The sequence below is a fragment of the Melospiza melodia genome, unplaced genomic scaffold (genome assembly GCF_035770615.1).
Source record: "Melospiza melodia melodia isolate bMelMel2 unplaced genomic scaffold, bMelMel2.pri scaffold_46, whole genome shotgun sequence".
In the NCBI taxonomy this organism is placed as follows: Eukaryota; Metazoa; Chordata; class Aves; order Passeriformes; family Passerellidae; genus Melospiza; species Melospiza melodia.
This window is the reverse complement of record NW_026948783.1, coordinates 978,855-989,125: the sequence shown is the minus strand read 5'-3', so window position 1 is coordinate 989,125 and position 10,271 is coordinate 978,855. Positions and strand designations below refer to the sequence as shown.

Below are 10,271 nucleotides of genomic sequence, written 5' to 3'. Positions count from 1 at the left end.
CGCGAGTAAAGTATGAGATCAGCCCTCCATGGTAGCATACAAGGGAGACCAAATCCAAATTGAGTGTCGAGAGCTTAACCCAGTAGAAAGAAAAACAAGGCGGCTAGTATTAACAATCCAACCCTTGATGCCAGCCTCTGAACATAACCTAATTACCTTTAGTCCAGTGAAAATGAGCAAGCCCACTGTCTAGATCCAGCAAAAGGGCCAATTTCATGTCAGTGGAGTGACTTCAAGGAAGATCCACCCGGATCACAACCCCGAAACTCGGTAATTTATAGAGAAGATTCGCTTGGGGAACTACATCCTCAAAACATAACCCTTGACCTTCACCCCCTTCTCTCTCCTGCGAGAAAGATCGTAGCATCTAGTAGTCCTGAGGAAGGGAAAGCACAGTGTGAGATGGCATTTAGATTGGATCAGTCGATGACGTTCACATGTGAAAGGGAGTTGAAAACGCTAGAACAGGGTTTTAGCTTCCCTAGGCGTGCTGTCGAATATAAAGTGGAATTACCGGGAGACGTGATCCCATTGTATCCAGATCTAGACTTGCCCCAAGAAACCACTCTACCAGTGGAATGTAAAGTAGTACATAACCTAACCTTTATAGGGCCTCAGGTGATAAGAAAATCTAACGAACTAAAATTATTTTTAGACCCCACTTATTCCCTGAAAAAGGTGCAGATGAACATTCACGCCAATATTACCTATTTGCAGAAAGATTGCCGACCATTTATACAGCAAAGCCTTAAAGGATGGAATGCATGGCTAGCGACAAGATCTCATCACAGAAGAGCAAAAAGAGATCTAAGTGGGTAGATTGGCACCGGATTTAGTATAGTAAACACGATAGATCAAGAAGTATTAGTGAACAAATTAAGTACCGTCACGTCAAACTTAAGAAAGCTTAAGATGCCCCTCAGTTCATCCATGCTTACATTAGCTGAAACACAATCGCTAGTAGTAAAATTACTAACCATGGTAGCAAACCATACTGCAGAAGATTTTGTGAAGCTCGCTGACTACACAGGGGAACTTAGCAAAGACATTGCACTCGCTATCCAATGCTCTCAGACGCAACAATGAGTACAATCAGTAGCGGCAAGAATAATGAGAGAAAGAACGTCAGGTATATTACCTCAAGAAATAAAGGAAACAATATTAAAGGACAATCATACTACACAATTTGAGAAGGACCACCAAGCTTAGTGGCAATTAGTAAACTTCACTTATAAGCCTCAACAAGAACACATTGAAGCTTATGTCCTCACCATTAGTGCGGCAGAGGAAAGAGCTATCTTTCCTATCCTCACTCTAGGGACAATACATCAAGATGTCATTGTCAGGCCAATAGACCATAATGTCTGGGCCAGTTATAATTATATCAAAAATAGGTGGCAATCGGTTAGCACAGAAGCATGTATTCTTAGAGGACAATTAGGCTATGTTTGCGAAAATGCTGTGGTAGAAGCAGAAGATTTATGCTTAGATGCCGAAAATAGTGTATGTACCTTAGAAATGCTTCCGCATAATAGAACACAATCACAAGTTTACAAGTTTACTATATAGGGAATGGGTGTGCTTGCGTGAGGACAGCTTGTGACAACGTCACTATAGATAATTGCCAAGAGGAGACTAACAATACTAACTTCTGTGTATGCAACTTCACCAAGATCATAGGTTGTGATTTTCATTATACTGTCCCAATAACTACTCAACAGCTAATTAATGCAGATTTTAACCTATATCAAGAGATACCGAAATTACAAATAGAGATGGACGTCAAGATTCTTAAAGCAATGCTTGCACATCCTAAAGTAAAGGAATTAGTGCAAAAGGTGAATCAAACGACTAAACTAATGGTATGGCAAGTAGAACATAATTCAAGAAAAATAAAGAATGTCCTGACCAAAGTAGAACAAGTGAGCCAGCATCATTGGTAGAATATCTTTACAAGATACTCCCCAACAGCTACACAGGTTTTCAACTACCTAGTGCACACAATGCTAATAGTAATTGTAGTTCTGTTACTATTAACTCTCACAAATATTTGTATGTGGTAGAGACTAAGAATCATAATGAAAAGGACCCAAATGGTTTGGGCTATGGTACGAGCGTATCAGTGCCCTATAAGATTAGAATTTGACGAAAGAATTCGTAAGTTATAAGAAAAAGGAGGGAAATGAAGCCCCAAAACAGATAGCCTTCAAGAAATAATGAGTTAAAACATAGCATGTGAGGCATTTGAAGAAAGTATAGCATTTAAGAAACACATAGAACAATAAATCGGCTAAAGCATAGAACACAATGACAAGAAAGAGAGATAGGGATAGGGGAACTGATGGGCTAAGCATGTTCAGAGCCAACAACGTCAAACTGACCCTAAGAGCCTTGCCAAGCCATGGGGACCAAGCCAAGTACACCGAGAATTGGCCAAATTAAGAAAGGAGTTCAAAGGTTCAAAGAAGAAGACTCATCAAGAGACCCCAGCCCATGATGAAGGCAACCGGAACGACCACCAAGATGATCCTCAAAAGAGGTATCCCCGCCCACACTCTGCCTACACCACGCCCCATATGAATATTCATGCAAAGATATGATCATGTATATGATCTGATGTAATCCTATATCCAAAACTGTATAAAAGGCTTGCCTTTGTTACGGGAAACTTAGAAATCCATTTTGTGATTTCTCCGATGCGTCGCAATAAAATACCTCCTGCTTATTTGACTTAAGCTGAGTCTCTTAGGCAGTTATTCTCGCCTTTTGAGGCAAAATTTGGCATCACAACCGAGTACAGAACTGAGACTGCCAGATCCAGGGATGGGGAGGACATGGAGAGGGGCTTGAAATCAGAAAATGTGGCAGTGCTGAGGAACAGAGAGACCACAGCCAGGTGAGGGAGGCAAGTGGAAAAGGCTTTGTGCCGTCTCTGCTCAGAGGGGATCCTCAGCACGGCCCTGAAGATCTGCACATAGGAGAAAACAATGAACACAAACAACCAAGTGCTAAACAGATAGAAAACACAAGAAGTTCCAGTTCTCTGAGGCTGGAGTGTGAGCAGGAGAGCTTGAGGATGGCAGGGATTTCGCAGAAGAACTGACCCAGAGCATTGTCCTGGCACATAGGTAGGGAAAATATATTGGCCGTGTGCATGAGAGCATGGAGAAAGGCACTGGCCCAGGCAGCTGCTGCCATGTGGGCACAAGCTCTGCTGCTCAGGAGGGTCCTGTAGTGCAGGGGTTTGCAGATGGACACGTACCGGTCGTAGCACATGATGGCCAGGAGGCAAAATTCTGCTGAGATGAAAAAGGCAAAAAAAAAAGGCTGTGCTGCACATCCTTTGTTGGAGATATCCCTGGCGTCCCAGAGGGAATTGTGCATGGCTTTGGGGACAGTGGTGCAGATGGAGCCCAGGTCGCTGAGGGCCAGGTTGAACAGGAAGAAGAACATGGGCGTGTGCAGGTGGCGGCCGCAGGCTACGGCGCTGATGATGAGGCTGTTGCCCAGGAGGGCAGCCAGGGAGACGCCCAGCAAGAGGCAGAAGTGCAGGAGCTGCAGCTGCCGCGTGTCTGCCAATGCCAGCAGGAGGAAGTGCCTCATGGAGCTGCTGTTGGAAATTTGCACTGTCTTGGCACACAGATCTGGAAAAACAGCAATCATGGAATAGTCGGGTTTGGAGAGGATTTCAAATTTCCCAGCAAAGCCTGGGGGCACTTTCCCCTCTCTGCCTTCCCCAGGCTCCGCTGCCTGGAACTGTTCCTGCATGCAGCTGCTTTCCTGTGGCCAGGGCTGGGCCCTGCCAGTGCTGCCAGAGCCCAGCCCAGCCCTGAAGACTCAGCTCTGCCCTGCAGACCCCTCCCAGCTCAGTCATTGCCCAGGGACAGCTCTGGCTCTGCAGGCTCTGATGGAAACCTCAGCGCAACCCTAAGGAGCCTAGAAAAGTGACACTGATGCTGCCCTGTGCTGATTTCTGTCACTGCCGGATATATTCAGATCTGTGAGAAATGTTTTTCTTGTTTTTTCAATTTGAATTGCAAGATGAATATCTATGTGCAATTTCCCATCCCAGCAACCCAGAGCAATAAATAACGAAAGCAAGATTTTCCCTTTAATGCTGTCCCTGCCTTGCTGTGCTCCCTGTATAATCCACTTGGAAATGTTCTGCAGTTACATGCCATCCGAGGAGCAGTCCTGAAAAATGCAGAATTCTCCCCACACAAGGAGAACACTTCCAAGCCTTACCAGTTGTCTCCTCTCACCCAGATCTTGTCCCCCAGTGCTGGCAGCAGCTGCCAGGGCTGGCTGAGAGCGTTCCCTCGCAGGCAGCAGAGTCCCTGCCCCAGCACAGCGCCCTGGGCTGCAGGACCCTGCTCTGCAGGACAGCCCTGGGCACCCCTGGCTGCTCTGCACAAAAGACAATCAGAGAATGTACTCACAGAGTCTGTAGGCACTGGGATGGTCCAGCTTCAGGAGATCACTCCAGGAGCTGCAGCTGCATTGTCCCGCAGCCAGAGGTTCCTGTGCCAAGGGCTGGCAGTGATTCTGCCCCAGGCACTTCTCAGCACCTTCCCAGCCCTGACTGATTGAAGCTCTCTGTGCCTCTGTGCTGTGTCCAGGATGGCTGCAGGCAGTGCCCCAGCCCTGCTGGGCTGGCAGAAGAGCTGCTCATCAAGAGAAATATGCTTTTGAAGCTTTGCTTGGTTACCAGGAGCTGCCTCTGTGCCAGGAGCCCAGCCCAGCTCAGCAGCAGAGAAACAAAAGGACTTTAATGAGCCTGTGGGGCTTTGTGCTCAGGCCCTGAACATCAGTCCCTGAGAGGGAGCTGAAGAAACCTCTGCAGAACTCCAAGTCAGAATCCAACTCCAAACTTTCTTGGACCTTTAATGGTCCCACTGAGGGACATGACTGAGGAAGTGTCCCCAGGCCCCAGGCAGAGCAGAGAACTGCAGGCAGTGATGACAGGTGGGCACAAAGAGAAGCCAAGTCTTGGTGCCCTGAGGCACAGCAGGGTCTGTGCCACCAAGTGCTGTGAGGAGACACCTTGTCCTGAGGAACTGGGGCCTCCTGACACAGCCCCAGCCAGTGCCAAGGGGCACTGTCAGCCCCTTGTCCTGCCCTCAGCACCCACCCCTAGCCCACATCCCAGTGGCCTCAAGGATCTGCTGGAAGGAGTCCCTGGGGTGACCTAGTCAGGAATGGCCCTGGGGGCTCCTGAATGCTCCCAGGGACTGCAGGTTTGTCAAATGCCTTTGGGTTTGGCTTTTGCCTTGAAGTCTCTGAGAGGTTTGTGCCATCATGGCCTCCAATTATCTGCTCTAATTGGTCCCTTGAGAGCCTTTTCAGTAATGACACTCAGTGGGGCCATTAATGCTTCAAGGTACTTCAGTTATTTTAAGGTACTTGGTATTTCCCTTTTGATGCAGACTCTGTGAGAGGTTTGTTCAATCATGGCCCCAATTATCTTCTTTAATGAGTCTCTTGAGAGCTTTGTACTGACACTCAGTGGGACTCATTAATACTTTGAGATACACAAGGTTTTTAAGGTACTTTGAATTTTCCTTTCTACTCAGAGTCTCTGAGAAGTTTTTTTCTGGCATCCTGGCCTCCAGTTCTCTCTTCCAAGGAATCCATGAGGAGCCTGTGTTAGGGATGGACCTCAATGGGACCCATCTATGGTTTGAGACAGTTTGGAGTTTTCCTCTGACTTTGATTCCTGGAAAGGTTTGTGCAATCTCCTCTCAGGCCCTGATGTTCAAGGGCTCAGCTCCAGACGCACCACAGGGCTCATTAGGATCAAGGAAGTCCGGACAAACCATGTCTCTGACTTGATTTCCTTCTGTTCTAATGCAGTTCATTAGGACGTTTTCATTTTACATTATGGAGAAATATTTCAAAGAGCTTCTAAGTAATACATATTCCTATCTTAGAGGGTGTGGTTTTTTTGCTGTTCTTATTATATAGGAAGTGATTGCAGCAGTCTGCAATTGATATTGATGTAGGGCTGCTCCTAAGGAGGTCTGCCCAGGTTCGAGAAGTTGTACCTTTACAGCTGACTCAGTGTGAACAACCTTACACCACATTCCACAACCCCATGTGAGAAATGAAATTCACTTTACAAATTTTAAATGCTTTATTAAGACCTAATCAAAATACAACAGAAGTCTGAATAAAGAAAAGAATACAGCAGCAGGAGCAAAGGATTCAATCACCATGTGCTCATGTACCAAATGAATATTCTGTCTTTTATACCTGCAGCCCCTCCCAAAGTCTTGTCAATCGACTCCTTCTTCGCTGTCCAGTGGTGGAGATCACTGTCTTACACCTTGATTGGAGGTCAGGTTCTGCCATAGTAACAAGCCGACCCTCCCAAATGCCCCAACTACTGAGGCCGTCCTGTGATAACAATGCAAGGGGGAGGGGAAGGATAACTATACATCTACAAAATGTCTCTTAAAATACATTTAATATTCACCCCTTAATTATGAGAGTCAGCCAAAGGATTACTCATCTATAATACTATTTCCTTTTCTTTTTCTATAAGCCATTTTGCTCAAAGTTAAGTAAAACATTTTCTCTCTCTCTTGAATGAGTCATACCAGTTCATGTGGGCAAGGACAGTGGGAACAGGTGAAAAAAATATCATGTTTTCCCTAGACACACTTATTTGGAATGGACAAAAGGGCATCACAGAGGTCTAGTAGGGCTTTGACTCCCATCTACCGTGCTGTGGCTGCTACCCATAGTCAGTGTATATTAGGGGTATCTTCTCTCTGAGTACAGAGGTCTTCCAGTCCCTGTTGAATTAAAAGACAACTGAGGAATTATAGAGGTCTGGTGGGGCCTTTTGTCCCTACCTTACCATGGCTACAGGTTTTCTACCCACATCAGGGCTATGGAGCCTTCTTGGTAGCAAACAAAGGGGCTAACCTCGTCTTGCCATCCTTCTTTTGTTTAATTTTCTTGAAGAAGCTGTCCCATTACCTTTTACAGTCCTTTGTGTACTTCTCCTTAACAGATATTGGTAATTCTCACCCATTAAAACAGGAAGAGTTCTCAAGCTGGTTGGTGGAAGCTTGACTCTACTTTTTGGGCATCTTGGTGTTTTTCTGTTGTCTCTCAGTCTCTGCTTGAGAGTCCATCTTGTTTCACCCAGACTGGATATTATAGTCCACTCTTTGGGTTCTTCTACTGGGCCTTTGACTCTGTTGGCATGAGTCCGTCACTGCTCTGCAGTTGACACGGCTGATTCTGTGGTGAGCAGTATCTGAAAGGGACTTTCCACTGAGGAATTAGAGGCTGATCTCTCCATGACTTGATCATCACCCAATCCTCAGGATTTATATTATGGATTCTGGAATCCAGGGTGGTAGTTTGAGGAATTGCCCCTTTAGGTCTTAGCCCTTCTAAGGTTTGTGCTATAGACATAACTTATTTCTTGGCACTGGCTTCCCCTTCCTCATAGGTGGCAACCTTCTGGGGTGAGGTCAGGAAGGTTAACCCAAACATCATTTCATAGGGTTGAGACAGAGTTGACACTCATTCTGAGTTAGGTGAAGTGTCTAGGAGAGGTGAAAAATCTGCGAGGCCAAAGCTGAAGGAAAAACTCGCATACTGGAGACAGCAAGGAGACAGAGAAAGAAAAACAGAAAAGACCACGAGGTCAATTTGCCCCCAACCTAGAAATTCCTTTGATAAAGAAGAACGGGTGCTAAATGTCACGCGGAATGAATATATATGAACTTATTGTGAAACTGTATGCATATGCATTTGGAAGGGGGATAAAAGAAGATCCGAGGTCTTCAGAGGTACGCATGCCTTTTTTGGGGGGCTTGCGTCCGGCACGCGTTGTAATAAAAGCATACCAGGCTTTACAACTTCTACAAAGTTGTGAGGTTTCTTCTTTTCTCCGCAAAACATTCTTGGTGAGCCAGGCAGGAGAAAGAGATACTTTCCATCTCCACCTCTGTCCCCGCAGGGGCAGCGGGGGGACCGACGGACTTCTAGGCGCGCTCCAGGATTTTCCTGGAGGAGGCTCCACTGGTCTCGACTTGCCTCCTGCTGGGACAGAGAAGGACCTGCTGGCCTGCGGAGGAAGATACGGTATGTACTGAGGGGCCCCCGGGGGGGAGGAAGGAGAGCAAGAGAGTAAACCACCCAGAGATGTCTGGGTTCAGCTGATAGAGCAGCTGTATTAGAGATGGGGTTCATCGTTCTGACAGAGCGGAACCGCTAGTGGATCTGGGGCTGAGCTGAGTGAACCCGTGTATGTGTGTATTGGGGTTCATTGTTCTGATAGGGCAGAGCTGAACCTGCGTGTGTTTTCTTTGTTTGTGTGTGTGTGAGTGGTGTCCGGATACTTTGTTGCTGTATGTTGCATTGTGTGATCAGCATGCTGTATTTGTAATTGTGCAAGTGTATAAAGTGTATGGTGTATAAAAGAGAGTAGATCCATAGTGATCTACTGTGCGTGGGGAGGAAGTCCTACCCGCCGCTGGGGAGGCTGAGTAAACACCGGTCGAGGCAGGCTCTGGGGGTGGGGAGCCCCCGACAGAGAAAATAGAGTAAACTGTGGAAAAGCGTGGGTGAGGACGTTTATTGAGTAAAGGTGGTAAACTGTGGTGTAGGTTGTGCATGCTTTCACCGTGGCTAGATGAACCCGAGGGGTTCCTCTGCCTCAGTGGTTTGGACTCGACCCCTGGGAGTTTGTGAATCCGGTGAATTATTGGATAGATAGGGGAGACGAATGAGTTCATTTAGAGGGGCTCTACCAGACTTCAGCTGGCACTCTTGTAAGTCTGGACTGGGAACAGCTTGCTGTAGAGGATTTAGAGCTCCCTGTAATAAATGGAATAGCTTGCCTTTGCGGGAAATTTCGAGTAGCCTTTGGTGCATCAAGAGGCTGGCACGCTGCGTGGGTATTATTACAGTGCATAGTTTGTGGGAGATGCTGGTATTGCTGTTCTAACAAGTGACAGGGCACGTGCCCCAAGTGTAGATTAGGGGTTTCTGATCAAGCTGATTCAGAGTCTAAGATCTTAAAACTTGTGTGTGGGAAATCGCATCTGATACCTGCCACTTGGAGTGTGTGGGAGGAGGACTGGGAAGCTACTGTGAAGTCCTGTGAAAAGAGGTTTGGGTGGAAGCGAGACAGAGCAAGAAGGAAATAATGGGAACTAACCAGAGCAAGGAAGTTCCACGGGCTAGCCCCTTAGGGTGCATCTTGGCCCACTGGAAGGAAGTCAATAGCCGGGGGGGCTCTGAGAATAAAAAGGATCTAATCCAGTATTGCACATGCTGGTGGCGCTTGTACAGGTTAGGGGACAGAGCAAGGTGGCCACCCGCTGGAACCCTAGACTATAATACTTTACTGCAGTTAATGTTGTTTTTAAGACGGGAAGGTAAATGGGATGAGGTCTCATATGCTGATATGTTTTGTGTTTTTAAGAAATCACCAAGAGTGGCAAAAGGACTGTGGGATTAAATCACCCTCAGACCCACTAGTCTTGGCCCTTGAAAAAAAAACAAGGCAAAGAGAGGGCAAATCAAACGCTGTTGTTCAGCATGCAGTATAGGACAACGGTGTATGAGATCAGATAAGGTCTATCGTTCTGAGGAGCAAGAACAGGACACATTTGAGTGGGTGAAAGCTCCTCCAGCTCCTCCCCAAGGGGGGGAGGTTGGGGAGGTTGAGACTGAAACTGAGGATGAGGAGGAAGGGAACTTCCCCAAAAAGCAGGAGGACTCAGGTGGGGAAGGCACATCTACTAGAACCCACCCTACGTATGGGAGTCCAGTTGCATCTGGAACTAGGAGGCAAGTAGTGCTACAGGCCCCTCTGCGACAGGCAGTGGGACCAGAAGGGGCCAAATTAATGATTAAAGTGCCATTTACCACCCTTGATTTAGAAGCATGGGAAAGGATTGCGAAGAATCATCGTGTTGACCCGATACTCACTGCCAAACGCCTACAATATGTTATCAAACAACACAATCCAGACTGGGCTGACATCCATCTACTACTAGATGCTTTCACTGAAACAGAGAAACAGCTGATCTTAAAGACAGCAGGGAATTTGGCAGAGGATTACTGTAAGGCCACACAGCTGGATGTAAAAGAACATTTCCCCCTCCAAGACCCGGAATGGGATCCTAATGTGTTGGCAGAGGTAAAGAAATTAGCAGAGTATCAAGAGTGGATAGCAACAGGGGTAGAAAGAGCTATTCCAAAAACCATAAACTGGTCTGCCTTATATTCCCTTAAGCAGGGGC

The 10,271-nt window shown here is 46.8% G+C and overlaps 1 pseudogene; it reads right to left on the bottom strand.

The window, feature by feature from the left end:
• Window positions 1-300: 300 nt before the first annotated feature.
• Window positions 301-3,507, bottom strand: LOC134434701 (olfactory receptor 14J1-like; annotated as a pseudogene).
• Window positions 3,508-10,271: the final 6,764 nt, after the last annotated feature.